At 35.5% G+C, this 21,224-nt stretch overlaps 1 long non-coding RNA gene across 1 annotated transcript; it reads left to right on the top strand.

Moving 5' to 3' along the window:
• The first annotated feature begins 17,301 nt into the window (after window positions 1-17,301).
• On the top strand, window positions 17,302-20,039 carry LOC148788591 (uncharacterized). The gene is made up of 2 exons (XR_016064807.1): window positions 17,302-18,242; window positions 18,329-20,039. It is a non-coding gene; the product is annotated as an uncharacterized LOC148788591 (long non-coding RNA).
• The last annotated feature ends 1,185 nt before the right edge of the window (window positions 20,040-21,224 follow it).

Below are 21,224 nucleotides of genomic sequence, written 5' to 3'. Positions count from 1 at the left end.
CATTGGCGAGGGAGCTTCGTATGGCATGCCGCTGACTGTTAACGCGGGGGAATGGACCTACAATAACAGTAGTGATAGCGTTGCCTTTCATGGCGGCGGCGGCCGTGCTTCCAAACCCTAACCCCGATAGGGTTGTGCACTTGGCACCGCGATCTGCAGCAGCTGCTCCAGTGACGAATTCTAATCATGCAGCGAGCGCACCAGTCGTGACGGTCGAGGTTGAGGTAGGCGAGCCGGAGACGATGCGACCAAGCACTATTCAGTCCATGGGTTCGTCGATCGTGGCTGAACCGATCCCACCACCTGAGGCTACGAAGGTGAATTCCTCCCCTACTGGTTTGTTTGTTGGTAATATCCTGTTACGTACTTGCACCAAAATTCCTACTATTGATGATAAGATTGCACATGCGTCTAATAAATCATCACGTAAACTTTTTTTGTATATCGCTCCTATGATGCAAAATGGTGAGGTGATTGTACGCCTGACGTTGGAAGCTATTCGTAATGAGTCTCAGAGGTGGAAACCCATGGATGTTGGGTATTTTCTGGGTAAACGACCATACTTCCATCACTTGAAGGAGTACGTTACATCGATTTGTTTGGCTCTTCGAGAGGTTACCGCTGCTGCAAATGATTTTTTCTTTTTCCAGTTCAAATCGGTAATTGATATGGAGGAGGTATAGAAGGAGGTCATTGGTTGTTCTAAGGGTAGCCGATTGTGCTTCAGAAATGGTAACTTGGAATGGTGATGCGAAAGCTCAAACATACGCAAGTCCTAGTTTGGATTAAACTCAGACATCTACCTATTGAACTATGGACGACGGAGGGATTTAGCAGAGTGGCGAGTGGAGTTGGAAAGTCGTTGTATCCTGATGCGACCACTAGAGCATGCACGAGACTGGACTTTGGTCGTATATGCGTTATGCTTGACATTAACTCTAAGCTACCGAAGCACATTATTATTATGACACCGGATGAAGATGGAGGTGAGTCGTCGTGTAAAGTGGATGTGGAATATGAATGGCTGCCACCTAAATGTACTACTTGTATGAGCTTGGGACATCCTTCGAAGGATTGCTCGTTGAACAAAGTCTCCAAACCAGCAAAGCCTCCGGTTTCGGTCTACGTTCCTAAAACTGGCCCAACTATGCAGCCGTCCGCCTCGGTTGACAAGGAAGAGACCACTACACATCGATCGATCGTACATAAAACCCCCATTTTACGTGGTGATAGGGATGGAGGGGGTAAGGGTAAGGAATTAGTCATCTATAACACTTTTGATGCATTTAATCTTCTTGATGATGAAACAGATGATACTACTCAGGGTCCTAAAGCAAGCAGCCCCACCAGTGGTGATCCATGTTGAACGTTGTTTTATGGAATGTGCGTTGCCTGAACAAGAGAGACCATCAGCTAGCTCTGAAAGACCTCGTAGTTGAGTTCAGGTTACAATTCCTTGGTCTCTTAGAAACTCGCATTCACATTAATAATATCTCTCGCATTCAGTCATTGATTTTACCTCAATGGAAGTGGTTTGTTGATCCTATATCTGCTAGTAATCATATTTGGATTGCATGGGATGATGATCTACTTGATATTACTGTGATTGATATGGGTACCCAATTTATGCATTGTCGTGTGACTGTTAGAGCGCTGCATGAGACTGTGTTTATTGCTGCTTATCGTGCTAATGAGGTTGCTGAGCGTTGCGAGTTACGATGCTCTTTGGGTTTGCTTGCTGGTTAATGTGCGGATGTACCGTGGTTGGTGGGAGGAGATTTTATCGCTGTCCGTGGTCTTAGTGAGGTTTGTGGTTCCACAGGCGATATAAAGATGGTTATGGATGAATTCAATGCATGTATTTTGGATACTGGGTTGCTTCCTTTGCCCATGTAGGGTGAATGGTACACGTGGCATAATTGTAGCATGGTATCATGAAGCCTATGGAAGCGATTGGATCGTATGCTCGTTAATGATGCTTGGCTTGCGAGATCCCCAATATCATACTATTCTAGTCTCACTCCACATACATCAGATCACTCGCCCTTAGTGTTGTATGGGGATAAACAACAACTGGGAGGTATGTTCAGATTTTATAATAACCTTACACTTTCACCGATTTTTATTCCCAGTATGCAGAATGTTTAGCAGCATGATGCAGGCATGTGATTCACTCTGGTATTTGAGGCTATAGGCGAGGCATGTGCTTACAGAGGAAGAGAATCTACAACTCCTTTAGCATGTCACCGCTACTGACGTTAAGCAGGCCGTTTTTGATATTGCTGAAGATAAAGCACCTGGACCAGATGGATTTTCTTCGGGTTTATATAAAGCAGCATGGCCAATTGTGGGCACAGAAGTCACGAAGGCAACATTGGATTTTTTTATCATGGGAAAACTGCTCAAGCAAGTCAATGCCACGATTCTGGCACTTATTCCTGTGGTACAGTCCCCTATGCTGGTTGCTGATTTCCGACCTATATCTTGTTGTAATGTCCTTTATAAAGTTATTGCTAAGATTCTTGTACAGAAATTCAGTATTGTCCTGGATAAATTAATTAGCTCTTGTCAAACCACCTTTGTTCTTATAGGCGACAATGTACTGTTAGCACAGAAATTGTTTACAAGATACAACCAACAACGTCTTCCATCACAATGTGCCCTCAATTTGGACATTAGAAAAGCCTATGACACTGCTGAATGGAATTTTCTAATAGCAGTTCTTTAGCTTTTTGGATTTTCGGCACCATTCATTCGGTGGATTGAGGAGTGCGTCACGATCCTATCCTTCTCTGTTGGACTTAATGGAAAACCGCATGAATTTTTTGTGAGGGCTCGAGAGGGCTAAGATAAGGGGACCCTATATCCCCATATTTATTTGTGATCGTGATGGAGGTTATGCATTTATTATTCCTACAATTCATTGACTAGGACATGCAGTTTTCCTTCCATTGGAAGTGCGAACCCACTTGACTCTTCCAACTCGGATTTATAAATGATCTGTTGTTATTCTGCAAAGCTGACATGGAATCTCTTGGTGTATTTAAACAGGGGTTAGATCTATTTGCCTCCTTATCAGGACTCCGAGTTAACGCTCATAAAAGTTATCGACTATATCCCGTTCGATCCATGGATATGAGACCAGTTGCTAGCAGTACTCGGATTTTAGGAAGGGTATCTCCAGATAAGGTACTTGGACTTCCACTCCTTTCCTCCAGACTATCTATAGTCGACTACCAGCCGATGTTGCTGAAGATCGATCAGTGCATCTAAGGATGGGAAGGAATGGTGTTGTCGTATGTATGACGTATCCATATCATTGAATCTGCACTCATGGCATTGAGGGTATATTGGGTTTCAGCATTTCTTCTGCCTAAGGGGGTTAAGGGCGATTGAGAAGCGGCCGAGAGCTTTTCTGTGGAAAGGTACGACGAATTAGGGATATGCAAAAGTCGCTTCGAGGAATGTTTGTAAACAGTTTGAGGAAGGCGGTTAGGGATTGCGTGATATTGCAACCCTAAACCGTGCACTAATGTGCAAAAAACTATGTGATGTAATTCCTGAACGCTGAGGTTCGTGGGGATGGAGAAAGCCTATTTGCTTACGTACTTTATTGAGGCCGATGGTGGAGTATCGGATTGGAGATGGGTCTTCTGTCTATCTTTGGTAGGATTCGTGGCATGAGATTGGCTTTACTTCACAGATTTCTGCGAGGGCCGAGGCTGCTAGGTCTAGGGGTTCAGGAGAAACTCAACCCCATTATTCTAGATGGGCAATGGCACTGGACCATCAATCCGCTTTACCTTGAGTATTTGGAAATCCTACAGACGCTACCTACGATTCATGGAGGGAATGAATCCATTATATGGCGTTATAAGGATGGTCTACCTACTGTAGCGTCTCTTTTTCGATATTTGGACCCACCAAAACCTAAGGTAGACTGGTCTTCACTACTTTTGGGTTCCTTTAAGATTCCTAAACATAACTTCATCCTATGACTTGCAATCCTAGAGAAACGTTTTACTGCCGATAAACCATGGCTCTCCCACATAGGCACCTGTATATTGTGATTAGGAGAGGCTAAAACACATAACCATTTGTTCTTCAGGTGTCGGTATTCTCGACGATGCTTAATAATCCTTAGACGGTCTGTACGTTTTCGTTGGCCTAATCATAACTGGCTAAGGGATATTACTTGGGTAACAACAAAATAGAGAAAGAAACACATCATAAACGTGGCATATCGGGCAATGCTGGCTTCTTGTGTCTATCATATATGGCGGGAGCAACCTACGGAGATTTGAGCAGAAGGATCGGACGGCTGACTCGCTAGCCTTCCTTACTTTAGAGGATGTTCGATAGAGGATACTTAGTGTTACATTACCTCCCTCGATTAGTTCTTGTGCGGTTTATAGAATATGACGTATCCCTTGACCTGTTGAGGGAGAACCCACACTTTGAGCATAATTTTATAGGAGAATTTTATACAATTTATCCTGAATATAATTTTCGTCGTACATTTTGTTTTATAGAATTCTATATTTAAAATCTTTTGGACAGGTAATTTTGGATGAAACCGAGGATAAGTTGCATAATGACCCAATGTATCTTGGCGAAACAACGTGAAATACTTTTAAATTATGTTTATAGACAAAAAGCAAATATTGTTATTTAAAATCTAGCCAAAAAAAACCCTCTCCGTTGAAAACTGGCGCACAATATTTGACACGCACCTGTTGTGTGAAAGAGCTTCATTTTTTTTAATCATTTTTGCGGTTATTTGAAGTGTGCAAATGTCCATTTTGCATCCCTTTCTTTCATATTTAATCTTGGATCTTGGTCAATACCCTCCATTTTCTTTGTATTCCTATTCTATCATAAAGCCTAGCATAAGGTTAGAGACTTTCCTTGATCCTCCATACTCAATTTACTCATAATATTTGAAACCATGTTGCTGCTCCAACAACCCAATAAAAAATTAGTTGTCAAGGAAGGTTTGACAATGCTCATACTAACCTGGCAAACGAACAATCCAACAGAATGTACTTTAAAGATTCTACTTCAGCCTCGCATAAAACACACTGTGTATCCCCCTTTAAATATCGTCTAGTCAAATTCTCCATGGTAGGCACTTCTCCGAGATAGAAGCGCCAAGTTTGGACTCTAATGCGAGGAGGAATCGGCAAAGCCCACATACATTTCCAGAAACTCTAGCTCCCATCGGCTAATAAGGGAAAGGGAGCTAAAGTTGATGCCATAAATCGGTCCACCAACTCCGTCACGATATTATACGTACTTTTAATCGACAAGAGACCCTTTTTACTTGGCTTCCATACTAACCGAGAGCTGACAATTCAATCCTCCACTGTTAAGTGTCCACATCCTGCACGCGGTACATTTTTGGCCTCAAGTATACTTCTTTAGGTAAGGGATGGCCTCGACCCACTGGAGCCTCCCAAAAAGAACGCTGAGGGAAGTACCTAACTTTTAGAACTCGACTCAGCGCATCCGATTGTGATAGCAGAAGCCATCCTTGTTTTGCAAGCAGTGCAAGATTAAAGTTCTTCAAATGTTGGAAACCCAGCCTATCCATTGGTCTACACATCTTACACCAAGCTACCTAATGAACTCGTTTTCACCTCTTGAGTGCCACCAGAAATCCCCCATTGATGATTCCAACTCTAGCAGCAAGTGATCCGGCAACTTGAAACATGACATGGCATACATTGGTAAGGATTGTAATATCGCTTTAATGAGCACTCCTTTTCCTTTTGTATAAGAGCTTGCTATTCCATCCTGTGATACGTGCCCACACATGGTCCAGGATATTGTGGAAAAGAGCACTTTGTGACTTTCCCACCACCACAGACAGGCCTAAGTAACAATCATGGGCGTGCATTAACCGAACCCCCAACAAACTAGCCAACCATCTCTTAAGTTCATCTCCTACCCTACCACTAAGCATCATACTAGACTTTGAGAAATGAACCTCTTGCCCTGATGCCCACTCGTACACCATTAAAATCCGTTGAACCTTCTCAATTTGTTCATCATTCGTCTTGCAAAATAATCAGGTGTCATTTGCAAACAATAAATGAGAAATACATGGTGCTGGCGGGCTAACCGACACCCCTATACTCTATGTCTCCTGTTAGCCTGCTAAAGTAAGCCTGAAAGAGCCACTACAACAAATATAAACAGATATGTGGATAACGGATCTCCTTGGCAGATCCCTTGCTCTGATCTAAAGTATCCAAAATGTGAACCATTCAATGTTAACAAATAAGATACAGAAGTGACCAGTAACATAATCAAATGAACCAATCTACTCTCAAAATCTAATCTAAGGAGTATACGTCTAAGAAAAGACCATTCTACCCTATCATAAGCTTTGCTCATGTCTAAATTTAAAGCAGTGAACCTACCTTTTAAACGAGAAGATACTTTAATAAAGTGATTGAGCTCAAAAGCAAGAAGCACATTGTTAGTGATCAGGCAAACAGGAATGGGAGCAGACTGACTCGGTGAAACAATAGAAATTCATAATATCTTTCAATTGATTAGTTATGCATTTAGATACAATTTTGATAATCACATTGCAAAAGATAATTGGACGCAACTGAGTAATGAATTCCGGATTGCTGTCTTTAGGAATAAGCACGATATGAGTATAGTTCATTTTATTCAACATAATATCGTTATTTAATATTCGAAGGACCGACTCAGTAACATCAAACCCAAATATACCGCAAATTTTTTGAAAGAACAATTAGGACATATTGTCTGAACCAGGGGATTTAAGTGGTGACATACCCAATAATGCATGCTAAACCTCAGGCTCCGTGAAAAGCTGAGCTAGCATCGAGTTCATATCCGAGGTGACCTGTGCCAAGACTAGGAAGACTGCTTCCTCAATGCATAAATCCGGTGGGCCAGCGAGAAGTGAAAATCGTTGTGAAATGCTGCAGGAGCATGTGGCGAATTTCTTCCTCATCCCTCCACACTCCATCACTTTCTTTCAATCTAGTAATAGTATTATACCATTTCCTAGCTGAAGCTCTACAATGAAAAGACTCGTATTACCATCCCCATTATCTAACCAATGCTCTTTACTACGCTGCTACCCCCTTCGTCATTTCTTGCATCTAAATGTGAGTCAACCTTTCTTTTACTCTAAGCAACTCCTGATGTGTGTCAGCATTTATTTGCCCACCATCAAGTTTTGTATACCTTTCCTCAAACAGTTTGATTTCCTTCTTAGACTGTTCGAATTCGTCTCGATTCCATTGTAGAAAACCTATGCGGCAAGCTTGGATTTTTTTCCATAGTCTAGTATGAGCATCACCCTCCACAGAACCGGACCACACTGTATCAATAACTCGCTTACAACCCTCGAATTGCAACCACTTTCGCTTCGAATTGAAACTGATTCTTTCTCTAAATGTGATCCCTCACTTGTGTCTCCACATCCACCGCCAATACTTTATGATCAGAGATGAGACACCACGGCTCTGGAAAACTCACCTACCTAAGACGGGCTCCAACTACCTCTGAGTATTGTCGCTGATTAAACCATATAAACCATTATCACTGAAGTTACAGTCCGCCAACGCACGTCTAAAATTGTTCAATTGCCACAATGGCCCAGGCACGCTTGTCTTTTCATGTTGGAATAAAATCTCATTAAAGCCTTTAGCGCACAATCAAGGCATCTCTACCTGACTAGCCAGCTCCTTCAATTTGTCCCACCCTAACTTACGCCTAAACGAATCAGCAACCCCATAGAAACTTGTAAACCTCCACCCCGCCCTCGAAATCGACGACAAGATTTCTGCATCAATATGGAAGCGAGAGAACGAGTGTAACTGAATCACCGCCTCCTTCCGCCATAAAAGAGCTAACCCCCCCCCCCCCCCCGAATTGACCCTCAACAGGAACACATACACCAAAAAGGTCCAAATGCTATTTAACCATTTCAATACAACGATGGCCACATTTCGTTTCTGATAAGAACACCACCACGGGACTCATATCTCGGATTACCTCTTCGAGCTTACGAACTGTCGAGATTGTCCCTAAACCTCAACAGTTCCAAGCCAAGACGATTATAATGGTCAGCGGGGCTGCGGTTAGGATCAATCGCGCCTACACTCTCAACCACATGAACGGAGCCTATGCTACTTGGGCCCAACATCAGCTTCTTATGTATCGATTTTCCCGCCGAGAACCCTTCTTTTCATTTCAGCACCCTTATAAACCTATATAAAATCCCCCCCCCCACGTGACTCCCAATAACTATCGGTAAGGACGTACGAACAGCTCGTGATTCCCGTAGCCATACCCCATACTGCAACTCAGTTCCTCCACCCAATACTCCTCCGTCTACTGCTGTTAGACAATCTCGCATTATATGCCCTAAGATCCCTCATCCGTAGTAAAAATTCAGTAATCGTTCATACATAAATGACACTATCATCTCTCCCTCTGGCCGAGGAACCGTTTTAATGGTACCCTAACGTCCAACAAGACCCTAATTATAACACTGGCGTCCCATGTTGTCTCCTAATCAAAATACGCAAATTTACCTATCATGTTACTTATAAACTCCGCCACTTCCCGATTAATCATTCATAGAGGCAAATCATGAATATTCACAAAAAAGCAGCACCAGTTCAGATCAACCTTGAGTGGGTTTTCCTCCTATGACATCGTATTTGAAATCGCCATGTTCAGATCAAAAGTCCACGAACAACCCCCCCCCCCCTCCCCCAAGGCTCTATCACGATCCACAATGTGATCAAATCTAAGTAAGGATCGATTGTCATATAAAAGTTGAACCTCCATTCCCCGCACTGGCCGAAGCACCGTTGATAAGATAGTAGACAAGACGTATTACCTAAATACCCTAGGCATGAGAAGCCTGTCCACTGATAGAAAAACTCCATTCACTCCATTACCCAACCATACCTCCGAAGGAATATCCAATCCCATTTCCTCATCCTCCATCAACACAAGAGCTTTTCCCAAACGCTACATATTTTGCTCCATCGGATCATGAAAAATAGAAAGACAGTCTCGCCAGTTCCATTCACTCTATCCCCAAAAGTGAACCACACTAGCTCCCCTTCACCCGCACACAACAGCCAACCACCCAAGAAAGATAGGAAACTAAAATACCAAGGATGAATTGACAACCAAGAAGAACGAAGAAGGGAAACTAAAAGGACAAGGATGGACTGAAAAACACAAAAGACAAAATGAAAGCTAAAAAGAAAAAACAACCGAAGACACTACAACAAGAAAATAAAACACAATCACACTGAACAAAAACAATCGCTAAGTAACATATATCAATCCTCCTGTATCAGTAAGTGAGTCCGCGATTGGATATCGCAAAACCATGATATAGTGAATCCACCGTCCTTAGACAAGGAACAAAACCTCTCATGTGAGAGACGAAACTTCTCATATGAGATACTGAATTCGTCTTACATTCATACTTATTTAGCAGTTGAAAATAGAAAAATCAAGTATTATGCTTGTTTTCATTTTTGGCCCATCTTTGATATGGGCCAGAATATTTGTATGTTTGGGTCAATTTGTTTTGTAGTTTTTAGACTTGTTTTCAATTGTTTCAGTTAATTTTGTGTTTTCTAAAGCCTAACAAAAAATAGCTGCTATGAGATAACCTTTTTACATGTTAAATGTATAATATTTTTTTTGTAAGATTTGTATTTAATTTTAAATACAAATATATTTCATTTTAACCACTTAATATTTTGTAAGTAATATTTTTCTACATCATTGGAATAATTAGAAAATTTAGAAAACACAAAATAATATATCAATTCTACGCTGTTAATTCATATATTACATTATTTGAATAATGTATCTAAATTTATCACCTCGAATAGAATGTCTAACAAAAATATTGTTAATCCATTACTAGAGTGCATTTTTTATTTATAAAAGTATATTTATATAAATTATATTTTTCATTTCTGTACATATATAATTAGAAAATACTATTTATATGAATCCACTCACAACTAAATAAATTATATACATATTCATACATATATAAAAGAGACATGATTTGACAATGAACAGTACTTTTTGTCTCCCACTAACCAACAAAACATACCATACTAATTTTATATTATTTCCAAAAATAAATCAAAACATACACACTATCTCTAATTTATATTTATTTATTTTTTATTTTTTCTCCATCTCCACAAAACAAGTTAAAATAAAACCAAACATAGTGGTCTTCTCTACTATTTTTCCACCTATAAAACTAGTCCACCTAAATAGATTGAGTCATATGCATAGAAAAGGTGTAGATATTATTATATTAGCATGTGGTTCGTGCTATGCACGGATTTAGATTATTATGATAAAATGATGTTTTATAAATGTTTCATTACGTAAATAAAGATGATTTTTATTCGATTATTTATATAAATAAAACATAGTTTTATTTTTATCGATAAAAAATAAATATTCATGATAATTCTCGACAAACTTTCAATCTCTAATATTCACAGCATACTGATCCCACATGAATTAAAAATTGATAAAATAAATATATTATAAATTTTAATTAAAAATTTCAAGTACATTTATTGAATATCCTTTCGCAAAAACTATTATAATCGTATATAAAAATGCAGTTCATTTCATGTGAACATACTTTTACAATATATATATATATGGTATGAAGATCCGACAAAACCAGCAATTAGACAGGTCAAATTACATATGGTCACGCCAAATGACAACTCGGGATGCGATATTTCAAAATTTTTATTGTATAGTAATCCTTTTGTATTCTTTCTATTTGTTCTTTTAATATTCCTAAAAGATGCTATTTTTTTTATACTATATATTATACGAATCTTATTCCAATTAGGATCATATATTTCAATAATTATTTGGTAGGCCCTCTTCCCTTACAATATTCAATTTTCTATGGCTTAATGATTGAAGGATCATCTGTTCATAACATTCTTGAATCAATTCACTATAATTTATTCATTCTATTTGTTGTTATTGCGCCGATTAAGGAGTTGTGTACAATAAAATAATAATTATAATACAGTATTTTTATGAGTCTCAAACATTAAATTTTTCTTTTTTTTGGATGAATCGATTATATTAGATCATGATTTTTAATGATCAATAATTAATATGAATTTGAACCCGAACTCACGACTTCTTGTTTACCGTCATTGACATTATCTGACATTGATAAAAATGTAATTGGTCGAAAGATAATTGTTTTATGCCTAACAATAATGGAGGCAAAACTTGTTGATTGTCATCTTAATGGGAGTTTCTAATAGCTTATGCTTTTGATGGGAATAAGCTGCAGAGGTTGGTAGAGAGTTGTTTATAACTTTTGGATTAAATTAATTTATTTTAAACAGTTCAAATAGCATAAATTGTAAAATAAAATTTTTCGACTTATTTTCATAAATAAGTTGATAAATGCTTATTTAAGTGTTTGGAAACACGCTTTTATTGGCAACAGCATTCTTCGTTTTTAAAAACAAAAATGCAATTGATCATGGCGATCGTCGCCCTTATACAATGCTTTCCGCAATGCAATAGAGTTATCCCGCTGCTAAATGCCGTATTTTTTTGCTGGGAAAAGTATTATTTTAGTCCGTTAAGTATGCCTAATTTTAATTTTAGTTCGATAATTTTGTCCATTTTTTTTAGATCCAGTAACTTACGAAATTGTTTACTTTTAGTCCTTTGGCAGATTTTCGGACAATTTACACCTATGACTGCATATGGAGTAAAACTGCCTTTCAAAAGTTGTATAGGGGTAAAATTGTCCGAAAATCTGCCAGAGGACTAAAAGTGAGCAATTTCGTAAGTTACTAGACCTAAATAAAAATGAACATAATTATTGGACTAAAGTTAAAATTAGATATATTTAGCGAACTAAAATAATACTTTTCCCTTTTTTGCTTAATCGTAAACGTTTGATCTACACATAGTTTCTTGGTTTTAAAAGAGAAGCGTAATTGGTAAGAACTAACAATCATACTCGTGACGTTTGTAGGGGTGTAGCCCTTTCATGCCAATGGTCCTTAATGTGATATTTGTCGATGTTAAATACGTTCTATAATTACAAATTATATTTTTATTGGGCTTGCCTGACACACTTACACACCCATCTAAATTTGGATTCAAGACCTCCCGTAGAAAATTTTGAACCCGAACGTACAGCTGGATTTTTCCCAAATGACACTCTGTGGGTATAAAGTTTTTGTTCTAATACACGCACCTAATGCGCTTATGCACATACCCGAGTTCGAAACAGGATCCATTGTAAGAAATCTTGAGCTCAAATTATTAGGTCGCCCACTGAGGAACCTGTGGCTATAAGGTTATGAGCTCAATTTCCATTAATATGTGGATGTTGTTTTACTTTAATAATAGAGTTAAAACGCATTTTACCCCCCTATATTTTGTTGAAATAGCTAAAAATCTCTTGTGTTTTTTAAATACACTAAAACCCCACCCGTATTTTGTAAAACTCAACAAAAAAGTACATCTTCCGTTAATAATTAACGAAAAGTGCATTAAACGCGCTCCTTGTTTGGGGATGCTTTTTAGTTGCTTTTTACCTTATATTTGGTTGTTTTTAACTAAAATACCGTTATGATGTTTATATATTTCACATGTACATTTTTTACTTGTTTTAAGTAATTTTTTATTTTTTTGCATTTTCATCTATCTAAAAAATAAATATTTTTAAATATATTTACTTAAAAATATAAAAAAAATTATATAAATTTTTTGAAGTTTTATAAATTTTAAATTGAAATATTAAATTAAAATCACATTATAAAAATTAATATAGTAAACTCATTTTTCAAATATAAAATATCTTAACTAATATAAATATTAATAATTATAAAAATTATATTATTATTTTTATAATTATTAAAATTTAAATTTAAATTCTTTTATTATATTTAAAAATATTTCAATGAATTAAAAAAATTATAAAAAAAATGAACGACGCGCCGTCCACCGTCGCCCAAAAGGCAACCACGCCCAAAACTGCGATGTTCGGGGCGACAGGAGACAATGGCAGGGTCGCATCACCTCTAATCTAGGCGACGGCTATTGCAAATCTGTGGGGCGATTGGAGATGGAGGGTGGAGAGGCTGGTGGGGGGTGAGGAGTGGGACTTGGCAGCGGGGGGTAGGGATGGGGGTGGTTAATTTTGTTTCATTTATTTATTTATTTAAAGAGTAAAATACACTTTGTCTTTTTAAACTATCCGTCATATAACATTTACTCCTGAAAATTAATAAATGTAATACTTATTCCCTTGATGGGACAAAAATACCCTTCATGCCTTGAATAATTTTATTATTTTCAATATATTTTAGTATTTGCATATTAAGTCATCATCAAATTATTTTTTAATTAATAAGTGAAGAATTTAGATTAAAAGTGGTATATAAATTAATAGATATATATAGTAGATACACAATAAATATAATATCACCAATAACTCATATATGCTTCTTAAAAATAATTATTTTTTAAAGAAAATATGTTAAAAAAAAACTAATATTTAATTATTCATTTTTATCTAAAAGATCATAAATAGTTAATAACTTGATTTTATCACCAAATTAATAAAATCTTTTCATAATTTTTTTTGTGTATTTACTGTACTCATTTATTAGTTAATTTTCGATTTCAAAAAAAACATTCAAACTATGTAACTCACTAATTATACTTTATGTTATTATAAATAAAATATATTTTTTCCAATTAAAAAAATTTTAATTAAACTTAAAATGCAAAATTACTAAAAAAAGAAATTCTTTGAATTAAATTTATATATATAATATAAAGACAATATTATCTAAAAGTTTAATTATAGGGGGTAAGTGTTACATTTGTTAGTTTCGGGAGGTAATTGTTACATGGTGAATAATTCAAAGGGGGCTTTGCCCTTATTTAAATAATAACTTATTTTACAGTATATATCTTAAAATTAATAAAATATGAACCCTTGATATTTTTTTTATAAATTAAGATCCAATGGTTAAAACTAATTGATTAAATCTGACGATTCTGATATATCAACATAGATCTAATGGTTATTAAAATAAAAAATAATATATATTAAATAAGTATATAACGGTCATTTTATAAAAAAAATTAACGTCGTTAGTTATATTTAACGGAGAACAGCGATTGAACTACATTTAAGAAAACAAAGACGGAGTTTTTGCCTATTTTTAAAATAAAATGTGATTTTTAACGGAGTTTTCAAAATACAGAAGAGTTTTATGCATTTAAGTCTAATAATAGTTATTCGTCTATTTCTATAATAATTACTTAATATTTTTAAATATTTGATACAATTCTACCAATTCCATTTTAAAAAAATGCCGAATTATCTATCAAAAGAAAAAAAAAATCTAGTATTATTACATATATAATGATGAGTACAAAATTTATTTAAAAATAAAACTAGACTTATTCAAATTCTTGGTTTCATTTCAAAATTAGGCAACGGCTATGGTGAAAAGACTAGTGTGTGGTGACCTACATGGTAGCCCCCACATATGGTAGGTTGGATTGGACAATGACAAATCAAATTCCTTGTTGTTGGCACTTGAAATGTACAACTTTTTGATGCCACGACAGGGTACTACTAATCATAACGTGAAGCAGACACATCTCTGGCTGGCTGTGTGTGTTAATGATTTCATAATCACATAAATTATCTGTGATCATCATTCCTTCAATTACATTAAAGAGGATGAACATGCTTGTGTGTGAAGTGTAACGGCACGGTATCGGATCTTTTATCACACTTTGGTGTTACATAAATCGAGATATCAATCTATGATATGTATTATTATTTTTAAACTACAATTTATATATGTTTCTGTTAATACAAAGATGAAAGGTTCTCTACATTCAAAAATGACTTTACGTCATTCTAACACCTGCAATATTGACGCGGATTCACTCTTTTTTCTTTTAAAATTATAAAATTAGGGATATAATTGTCATATTTAAAAATATGGTTTGTCAGTGTCACTAACGACATTTGTGAGTATAAAGGATTTATATATATATATATATATATATATTAGTGCAGATTATATATACGAATGACATATATAAACCAAAAAATTACATTTTAAAAATATTAAATTTAATTAAATCAATTTAAGGGATTATCGATCCAACAAAAGAATTAGTGTAGTGGTATTAAAATGGCATGCAGTTACTTTCATAAAAAATACTGTCATATTGAAAAATCAGTACAGTTAGATCATTAACCGTCATTTGTGAGTGTAGGGCACGTTTCTTTCTTATATTCGTATAAACAAAATGTTGCATAACTCTTCAGTTTGGCCAAGAAATCTTGAGCTCAAACCATTGGGTCGCAAAGCTTAGAATTAAGATGTTATAAAGTGTTTGGTAAACTTTTTAGAATAAGATTTTATAAGGTCTAAAAATAAGACGTTATAAGTTTATAGGAATTACCAACTTATTTTTAAGATCTTTACAAATTCTTTCGGATTAATAATAAATTTGTCAGTACTAATATTTTATAAGCTCTTTAATGTTTGTTTGTGTTTTTATTTTTAATTTTTAAATAAAATTTAATATTTTATAGACTTTAAAAATATTTATAAGATGTATAAATTTATGAAATAACCTAACAATTCTTCGTAGTAATGTTAATTTCCTTTTAAAAATATTTATAAGATATATATTATTTAGAATCACTTTAGTTCTTTAAGTTTATTTTTTAACTTGAGTATTGCTAAATTTTAAATTTTATCTGAATTTGGTGCCTCTGACCATTTTTTGACGAAAATGTGGCTGGAGTTTGACCTTTGCAAGGGTAAAATAGTCAATTTAAATTTAATTTTATCACTTTAATCTCTTAAATTTGTAAAATTATCAAATTATTTTTTTAAAAGGAAAAATAATATTTTTACTAAAATTAAATCTTAAAAATGTTCAAAGAAAAAAATTGATGGATTATACTTTTAATTAAATTATTTGCTGAATTTCAAATACATATATATATAATTCATTTTAAGTCTTAAAATGAATTTTATATATGAAATCCAACAAAAGATCTAGTTAAAAAGAATAACATACCAATTTTTTGTTCAAAAATCCAAATATTTAAAATACTATCAAGGTTTAATTTTTTTGGCCTTATCTTTAACTTTTGAAATAAAAAGTTACTGACTTAGGTTTTCTTTATTATATTTTGAGATTATATAAATTTTATAGAATTATTCATAATTTTGGTTTGTTTTAACTATTGAAAAAAAAGAGAGAGAGAGAGAGAGACTGTTTATTTTAGGTTAAGCAATATATTATTATTATATTTATAAGAGTTCAAAGTTTTCATTATTCATATAAGATAATTACAACATACCAATATAAAAAAAAGGGGCTAAATTACAACAACCTCCCTTGAAGTTTAGCATAGTTACGAATACCCCCTCATTGTTTGAAATATTATCAATACCCTCCTGATTTTAACATCAATTTAATAATTAGCCCAAGTCGTTAGATTTTCATCCATTTTTTATAATGAACTGATCAAAATGCCCTTGTGGATTAAAAATTATATTTTTATTTATTTATTATGGATTAAGTGGATAATTTTTTTATAATTTCTAAAACTTTTTCATCCATTCCATCCAATTTTTTACAAATGTTTAATATATTTAAAAAAAAAACAGTAAGACAAAGTAGACAATTCCATATCTATATTCAATGATTACATAATTTCATCAAACATTATGATGATATTCGTAATTTTTCAAATGACAAACAGGTATTGGTAATTATGTCAAATCTCAGGAGGGTATTCGTAATTTTTCAAAGGACAAACAGGTATTGATAATTATGTCAAATCTCAGGGAGGTTGTTGTAATTTACCCTAAAAAAATATAAAGAAGTTAGTTTTTTTTCATTTAAGAAAAGATTAATTTAATGATTTACAAACTTCAGGGACTAAAGTAGTAAAATAAATTTATTGATGTCGAAAAATGGTTAGAGGGACCAAACTGAGATAAAAATTAAAATTTACAAATGTTAAAAATCAAAAAATAAACTTAACTAACTAAAATGATTTTAAACAAAAATTTAAAAAAGCCAAATATAACATTTACCCCTAAAATTTTGAAACATCTACATTTCCACTTTTGATGCAATCTGATGAGCATAATCGGAACCGACATTAATGGATTAGGTGGCTATAAATACAAAAAATAAGTCAACTTTAAAATAGAAATTTCGGTTTTTCCATTTTTCAAACTCTCCGTGCTGTTTTGACAGCAAAGCAACAATCAACTCCTCGAAGCTTCGCATCCCCAAGCCACCTTCTTTTACTTGGCATACTTTAGACCAAGCGAGTCAGTGAATTGTCCTCCCCGCTTCTTGCTTCCAAAAGAATGCCGCCAACAAACCCTCCACTTCTTTGAGGAAACTCTCTGGAAGTTTGAAGCAGCTCATAGAGTATGTCGGGATAACCTGGGACCTGCCTGGGATAATTTCTTTCCTGACCAGCTCTGCATCTTTCGCTAAATTTGGTCCTTGATGCTCTAGAACACAACCCGTTTTGATTGACCGACCACCGAGGGAAGTCCAAGGTACTTGTCATGCTTGTCCACCATCGGCACCCCTAGGACTCGGCCACCTCCGTCCTCAAGTGTGGAGGAGCGTTCTTGCTAAAGACAACCGCTGGTTTGCTCATATTCATCCTAAGCCCGGAGGCCTCGTCAAGGACATCAAGGCTGGCGTTAATGCATTCTCCAGCTTCCTTGGTAGCCTGACAAAATATGAGGGTGTCATCAGCGAAAAGAATGTGGGAGATTCATGGACCGCCCCGGCATGTAGCTACTCCTCGGATATTCCCCATTCTCTCAGCCTGCTGGAGACTTGAGTGGTATGTGTCCACTAGACCTCCAATATTTATGGGCAAGATAATAGTCAAGTTCATGAGCTATCAACACATTGTCTATGATCTACCTACCAGGGACAAACGCAGACTGAGACTCCAAAATGATATTGCCAAGGAACGGCTTCAAACGATTAGCTATAGCTTTAGAGGCTATTTTATACACGATATTACACAAGCTAATGGACCGAAAATCCGAAACCCTCTCGGGATTGGCACACTTAGGCAACAATACGATATGAGTATGATTAAGGTTAGTATCAAAGACCCCCTCATTAAAAAAACGACGAACACAAGCAGTAGTATCGTTACTAACGATGCGCTAAAAATATTTGACAGAATAGAGGAGACATACCATCAGGACCAGACAACTTTAGAGGATGGATTAAGGGCACACTCGACCTCTTTCGAGGAGAACGTTCGTAGAAGAGTTGCATTCATCTCATCCGTAACCCTTGGCTGAGAGTTTCGATAGCAACAGATAGTCTTGTGCGTAGACTGTTTAAGGCTCGATATTGCTCCGGGACGACTCTCGTAGACACAGTGGGGAAAGGTTCTATCTTGTATGCATGGAGGTCAATTCTGTCAGCCAAACCTGTATTGCGAGTAGGTTGTCGCTGGGGGATAGTAGATGGATCGTCCATTCAAATAGCTAATTCTCCATGGATACTGCGGCCCACGATGTTCCGACTTGTGCTGCCTCTCCTCTCACTTGATACTGACGTGATGGTGGATGTTTTGTTGGATGATGACGGAAGATGGGATGAGGAGATGGTGAGATCTGAGTTTAACCCGTTAGATGCTGAGTGGATCCTCAACACTCCTACACATGCAGGGGAGGCAGATCGTCTACTTTTGCACTACAACAAGAAGGGGAAATTTTCAGTTCGTAGTGCATACTGGCTTGCCAGTCACTCGGCAACTATGGGAACTTCGAGTCAGTGGGAAGAGGGTGCCATTTGGGACGTCTGGGGCTTCTATGGAGGACGAAAGATGCCCCTAAGGTTATTCTCTTCGCGTGGAAGTGCTGACATGCTGCCCTTCCCACCCAGCATAACCTCAGCCGTTGGCGGGTGGAAGTGGATGGAATTTGTTCTATCTATGGAACACATCCTGGTAGATTGTACATTTGCAACGTTAGTATGGGTGTTCTCCGGTATTCCTTAAGGTAGTGTGCTACGCACGGTCTGGCGGGGGAGGAATGGATACGTCAAGTCCATAGGAACCTATCGTGCTCAGATTTCTCTAATAGTAAAAGATGTCTCTTTGAGGGTGGGGAAACGGACGCACCGACCCTTGTTTCTCAAGCTCGTCGTTTTTGTCGTGTGCAGTTTCCTAGGTAACGACTGGTTTCATTTTCTTTGTTTTCGTTGGTAGATAGATTTTCAATTTTACAAACATTTTTGCCTTCAATTGAGTTGGTTATAAAATCATCCGATTTTCTCTCGAAATATCAAAAGTAAAAAGACATTGCACTTTCTTATGAATGTTTATCTCATTTTCTCATTTTAGTCCAAATAAGTTCAAAATAAGAATGAAAATTGATCCGGGTCGAAATATGGCACCTCTCAAAGGTAGGTTCCAAGCTCTCAATACTCCTCTTAGATATCGAAATGGTCCCTGAGAAGACACACGAATGTTAGGATAGTCGGGTGATTTCCTGACTAAGATCCTCCAACCCACAAGTCAATTTAAGTTCGAGATGGAATATAGGTGGTCTTAAGCAATAATTGAGGTAGAAAGTAATAAGAGGTAGGTGGTATCATACCATAAATGCTCTAGAATGAGGGTATTTATAGGTCCAAATGTACTTCATCAAGTGGGCCACGTGGTATCATCCTAAGGTAGCTCATGTCAAAGTTCGCATGGTGTGGTGACGAACACGTCAGCCAGGTCTGGATGTCGGGTTGTCAGAGCGGGTCTATGTTATTTTTTATATTTTTACCCTAAAGAAGGACATTTTTGTCCTTTCTTCTAATAAATGGGTAATATCCCAATCAAAGATGTAAGAGTTGGTAAAAATAAATAAAATTAAGTATAATATATCTAACTTTCATTCAAATCTCTTAATTATCATTTGAATTTGCATTTGCATTCAACTTTGATTTAATGAATTTTTAATAATTTGATTCAAATAAATTTTATTTATTCCGTATATTACTCAAATTTAACTATATTACATTTCGTCCGTATTTTTTTATTTCTTAAATATCAAGTTAAATTTGGTTAATTTGATCATAAAAATAATTTTGAGTGATTATGGAATCAATATGAAAAGCTCTACCATATTCGGTCGAAATTTCAATAAGTAATTAATATAAATAAAATATATAATGAAATGATTATATACTATTTATTTTTTGAAATATTAAATAAATTTAGTTGATTCATTTACTAAAAGTTTACCAATTCAAATGTAAATTAATGGATAAATGAATATCTTTGGGCATCACGCTGCATCAAAACCCATGGGTATTTTTTAGGGTATTATTAAATCATTACCCATATCCATGGGTATTTTACGGAATTAGACCCTATCCATGCCCATTTATTTAATTTCATGAGTTTAGGGTAGGGTAGGGTCTTTTACCCATTGAGTAGGATATGTGCATGGGTATGAAGATTATTTTTTGGGTATGAATAGGTAATACCCTATCCATTGACAAGTCTACCTCTTATGGGGCGTTGCTGTCATTTTACAAAAAGACAAAAGTGTTTTTATACTTGAGCCTAATTGTAGGAGTGTCAACGTAGTATTATCTTCTTCTTTTTTAATACAATGTGTTAATTTATATATCCTACTCTTATTTATAATATATTTTAAAGTATAAAATATTATCTATTATATATACACATAAACGATATGACACGTCAGTTAATATTTAAATAATTAAATCTAAATTCAAGAAATGTAAACATAATCTGTCCTAGATCAATTGGAGTTCTAGGTCAAAATCATAATATGTGGTATTACTAAAAAAAACCCATTTTGGGGGTAGTAACTGAAAAAATCACTTCCCATCAATAAAAACTTATTGACTTAAAACTCTTGATTAAATATTGTTCTACCCATACTTATTTTTAATTTACTCTCCAATTAATACATTCTACTAATTTCAATAATGTTTTTTCCTTAATTTTTTCATATTATCCTATTAATTTTTTTATATATATAGGGTGCAAATATATTAAATATTGAAAATTAAATTACACCAGTAGTGAAATATATATTAGG

The sequence above is a fragment of the Sesamum indicum genome, linkage group LG3 (genome assembly GCF_026168435.1).
Source record: "Sesamum indicum cultivar Baizhima isolate 11 linkage group LG3, ASM2616843v1, whole genome shotgun sequence".
In the NCBI taxonomy this organism is placed as follows: domain Eukaryota; kingdom Viridiplantae; phylum Streptophyta; class Magnoliopsida; order Lamiales; family Pedaliaceae; genus Sesamum; species Sesamum indicum.
The sequence above is the reverse complement of the archived record's forward strand: the minus strand, read 5'-3'. Positions and strand labels throughout refer to the sequence as shown.